This window comes from Triticum aestivum, unplaced genomic scaffold (genome assembly GCF_018294505.1).
Source record: "Triticum aestivum cultivar Chinese Spring unplaced genomic scaffold, IWGSC CS RefSeq v2.1 scaffold296, whole genome shotgun sequence".
Taxonomy (NCBI): domain Eukaryota; kingdom Viridiplantae; phylum Streptophyta; class Magnoliopsida; order Poales; family Poaceae; genus Triticum; species Triticum aestivum.
In genome coordinates, this window is record NW_025227449.1 from 10,598 (window position 1) to 15,887 (window position 5,290).

Genomic DNA, 5,290 nt, shown 5'->3' on the forward strand with positions numbered 1-5,290 from the left:
GGCTCACTGTTTTGGCGACTTATCCATTACGCCGTGTTCTCCATAACAGGTAGTGCCGTCTTTATCATATAACGGAGGTAGCGAGTTATTATTTCATAAGTAACTTGCCGTTTATATTTCTGTGGTCCTCCGTCTCACGTAGGCGGCTCAGTATGTCAAAAACCACCAATTGCAATTGGATGCCTTCCCAAGTTTCCGAGCTCGTTCTTCAAGATTATAAAGATCAAGGTCTTCTGCCGACTCAGGAAGAGATTAGTTGGCGAGCCGGCCAAGGAGAGGATGTTCCCCGACCCGACGAAGGAGAAGTCGTGGTTTTTGTAGACCATCTCCTTAGAGGCTTCTCTTTGCCTGGGTCAAAATTCTTCCGTGACTTCCTACATTATTTCAACCAGATTTGACGTTTTAGTGTGAGGCAACTGTGGTGACTCTCGTCAATCTCAAGAGTTGTTGGCTCAGTCTCTTGGGGTTGCTCTGGGGTAGGGTGTGCGTGCATGAATAGGGGTGAATGTATGTGCATATATGTAATCATCTATGCATGTATGGTGTTTCATTTAGAGAAATCCCTCTGTTTTTTCTTACTGCACATATTAGTTTGATTTTATAGACTTTGACCAAGTTTATAGAATAATTAACATATACAATAATGAATCAATATCAATATATTATCGCTGAATATATTTTCACATCATATATAATTTTTAGTGTAAATATTTATATTTTTTATAATAAATTTAATCAAACATTATAAAGTTCGACCGACCAAAGTTAATATGCAGATAGTAATAAATAAATAGAAAGAAGGAAGTAGTACATCCCAGATACATAAGCTGCACTATTACAACTTAATTAAAAACAAGAAAACGGAAGTTAAAAAAAAGGGGAAAATGGGGCTGACAGAGTCTAGCAGCTAGCGCTCTGCCACCCCACATCTCCCGATCACGCCTCGTATTCATGCACTGCCATGCTCGCGTGAGCTGTGCCATCCCCCGACGCTCTAGAGCGGCGAGTTAACTTGACAACAAGCTCAAGGTGCGAGCGAGGGCGCTTATTTGCCAGGGACATATAATTGAACTTGAAGAAAACAAACTAAAGCAACGGGTTTTACCAAGCAAAGCCATCCATCAGTCATTTGATGTAGCCGATGCGGACGGCTCCCACAGTGACCACCTCACCCGCGCTTCTCGGCACAAGCGAGACGATGATTTTCTTGTCGCCGTCCGCTCGGATGGAGTCCAGTAAGTCAGAGATGCCGAACCTGGCAGACATCTTGGTCTTGCCCTCGTGTTGCCCGGACATGTGCGGCAGGAGCACCACGCTCCCAGCAAACTGTGCGTGAGCCGCGTTGAGTTGTTCGTGTTGTGGCGCGTTCACATGCACATCGAACTTGACGTACTTTGAGCTGTCTGCGATCTCGATCCCCTCAACGATCAGCACCTCCTCCTCCTCGTCCTTCTGGAAGCGGCTCCTGGAGACCTTGGTCCTAGGCACGTCCACCCGCACAATCCCGTCCAAGACAGCCGGGAGAACCCCTGTGGTCGGGGTAACCGGAGTGTTGGTATCTCCTGCCTCGGTTGGTTTGGCGGTCAACCATGGCAGAGGGACGTCCTGGTAAGTGTAGCGCAAGGCCAGCGTGTCGAGGCAGTCACGGACGTGGACACGGACAAGGCGGGCCTCCTCGTCGTAAAACAGAAAGTTACTGTCAAGCCAGTCGGTGTCGGTGAAGTCGGTGTGGCCAAGGCAGCGCCAGACATTCCACATGCGGTCGACGTTGCCGTGGTGCGCGAAGAAGACCGGGTCGCGTGCCGCGGAGTACAAGTTGCCCATGTCTTCGCTGGGCTCCTTCGACTCACCGGTCCAGTCGTGGACTGTGTTGTGTGGCTCGCACTCGATGGTACCTGGGCCTCGCGGTTCTTCGCCAGCGCGGTATGACGTCCCCAGGAATAGCTCAGTCTTCTTGGCCCCAGCAATCATCTGACAGACATATTTTGTGTGTTATTTAATTACAAAGGAGGTTAACTACTACTCCCTCCGTCCACTGGTAAAAAATGTCTTATATTATGGGACGGAGGGAGTAGTAGTGTGCAGATTTGAAGAGATGTTTATAGCTCATTAATTCGTAGGTTTTTGTTTCATATACTTGCCTGACGGTACATGAGCTTGAGGTTCAGATTGATCGGGTCTTCTGTTGTGATCTTGTGGTCGGTCCCGGAGTGGTAGTCTTTGTGGTTGTAGTCGAGGTTGACAATGGCCGGTGGCAGGTGCACGGGGTTACGCTTAGAGTCATAGAGTGGCGAAGACTCACTGGTGTACATCACCGGGAGGGTCATGCCGTGGGGCGCGTCCCAGTTCCAAAACGGAAGTGCAAAGGTGTCGTCGTCGATGAGATTACCAAGGATCCTCTCGTAGAAATAGAGGTACAACCTATGTCAAGTTACGTTCATCAATGCATGGAGTGACAAGCACGTTAATTAATTTGGCGCGAACCGAAATACAGGGATGTCTACCTGTGCCATGGGAAGAAGAGCCAGGACCTGTGTATGTCGATCTTCAGTTTCGGGTAGCCGATCTGTTCATATGCGCCCTTGCAGTATGCGCAGTGCACGTGCCACTGCTGCGAGAAGCTGCGAGGGTCATCATCGGGCAGCTCCTTCATGAGCTTCACGGCTCTCTCATACTTAGCCAGGTAGTTGCGGTCTACCAGGTGGGCCGCTGGCCGAACACGGAGCGGCGAGGAGAGCGGGGGCAGCTTGAAGTCGAGGATTGGGATTCTGTCGTCGTACTTGGGGGGGGCAGCACTTGGTGTCTTTTACTTGGGGAACCTTGTCGGGATCATCGATCGGCTGGCAGTTGCCAAAGTCCGGGGACTGGATGGGCTTCGCAAGTGCGCCACGGAGCTCGGATAGGCCCGCCGTCGCAACTCCGCCCGCAAGGCGGAGGAGCACGTCACGGCGGCCATCGGTGGCCTTGCACGACAGTATATAGCTCGCTTTCTTGGACCGGTGGAGTGGAAGGTTGAGCCCAAGGGCTTGGAGGCTGCTTGGCATAGCACTCAACTGCACCTTGGCACTCTCCATTTTGGCTTGTGATCACCAAGTAATGGTCTATGTTATATATAGCGCGGCTCGTGCAACTGACTGGCAATGATACTAGCTGTTAGGAGTAATAATTTTGCTCTGAAGCCCGACTCCTTGAGTGACGCACGTCATCTTTCTTCGGCAGCATCATGACGTGCCCTATGTTCACGCCAGCAATGTGCAACTCATCCTACTCAACTAGTGGTTGGGCGCCTCTCTGTGACTCCGCTTGAGACGAAGTTGTGTGCACGTTTTCACTTAAAAAAATACGTCGAGTCCTCGACTCTGTCAATAAAAATATTTTAAAAAATCTTTACTTCCAACTAGAAAAATAAGTAAAAAGAAAAGGAACAAATCACCAACGCAGTAAACTAGGGAGTGCCAGCTTGCGTAGCCCTTCATTTACAAAAAATTGTGAGGTCATCACCTCCATCTAAAATGGAAAATACTTTTTAAAAAATTCACACCGCCATCTAAAAACAATATCCCAAAAGTATTTTCACCTAAGTAAAAAAACATTAAAAAAATTCCCCACCTTCATCTAAAAATAATATCTCAAAAGGTTTTTCACCGTGGCCAACGAGCTTGCCCCACGTGGCATAGCTGGTTGGCCGCCCTTCACGCGATGCTTAATGGGTTTCATTAATAGCGTATGCTTCATTGCACCACTTTGATGCCAACAACCAACAGGCCGGAAGCTGACTAAACTATTCAAGCAATTAAAAGATGAAACGACGTACTCGCTCCATGCTACTAATAGCTTCCATAACTAATTAACCTTTCACGAAGGACCACTGAGCCCCATGCTGCTCAGCATACTTTCAAATAGTGGGCAACTATGTCAAATGGCAACGGTCCTCGAAATCAGCTATAGCGGTGCTTTACTGAACAATTGTGCATGAATATCACTTAGTAACAGCGAGCTCGAACTAGAACAACTTTCCCCACCCACGCTCCCGTGAGCTACGGGGAGGAATCCCTAACACTGCAGGTCGGAGCCCCCTTCGCCACCTCCTCTCCCCGTGTCCACCACCGGTCGCGGCCCGTTGAAGCCCGGTCAATGTCGGGGACTTCTCATCGTCCTGCTGGGTGGGCGTTGGCGCAGGCTAGCACCGTCTTACCAGAGCACTGCATGAGCGTCGGGCGTAGCGGCGTGGCGGGTGATAGAGGAGGTGTGTGGCATGGGGACGGTGCTGGTCTCGGATGCCTCATTTCCAAGGGCGGCTTGGGTTCTGGAGGTGTCCGAAGTTCATATGCAGCGCTGGCATTAACTCATCCAGTGAGCGTCCTGAGTGGCGGGTGTCACTACAGGAAACAGCTAATCTGGCGTTAGGGAAGTAGGGACACGGACGAATTACCGATGGCTTTTGCCGTCAGCCTGCAGACGACAAAGTTAGACAGCAACGCCAAAGCCTCAAAGAGGTACTTTGTCGTTACCTTTTCGTTGGGATGATGGCAAAGACTTTGCCGTTAGTTTTTTTCCTGCGGCAGACGACAAAGTAAGGTTTAGGGATTTCTACTAGCAGGTGGGCCCGACATCGCTTTGCCTTCAGCCACTTGTTCAACAGACGGCAAAGAATTTTGAGTTAATTAAAAAATAACAGCGACGACCTCCTCAGTCGTTCTGGTGGCATAGGCGAGAGATGGTCGCCGGCATTCCGGTGGTGAGCGTGTCCAGCAGCAGAGTAGCAAAATGGTGGTGGGCGATCCTGCGGTGAGCATGTCCGGCGGCCCGGGATCGTTCTGGCCTCGAGCTCATCCACAACGGAGAGCACGCCCAGTGGTGGGCCTGTGCGTCCGGCACTGCTCCTAGGAGCCCTTCGCTCCCTGACATGCAAGTCCAGCGGTGAGCGAGGGGAAGCGATCGTGGGGGCAAGCGTTGGCCCTCCGTGACCTGCGTGTCCGGCATCGAGTGCTGGGGAACAGGCGGCGAGTGAGGGGAAGTGGCCCGTGGGGGCGAGCGCTAGCCCTCCGTGACCTGTGCATCCAGCTTGGAGCTCTGGGGAGTGAGCGGTGGCGCGAGGCATGAAGCCTGCAGCGGCTTGCATGGCGACGGGGATGGGATCGGCTCGATGGGTTATAGAGGACGGGGCGGCTTGATGGAGAAGGAGAGATGTCGGGCCGGCTGGAGGGAGAAGAAGAGAGGCCGGGCCGGTGGTAGCAAGTGTGGCGGGGTTGCCGTCGATGACTGGGACGGAGCGGGTGGGGAGTCACAC

General features: G+C 51.5%; 1 pseudogene; it reads right to left on the reverse strand.

The window, feature by feature from the left end:
* Positions 1 to 765: 765 nt before the first annotated feature.
* Positions 766 to 3,140, reverse strand: LOC123172727 (polyphenol oxidase, chloroplastic-like; annotated as a pseudogene).
* Positions 3,141 to 5,290: the final 2,150 nt, after the last annotated feature.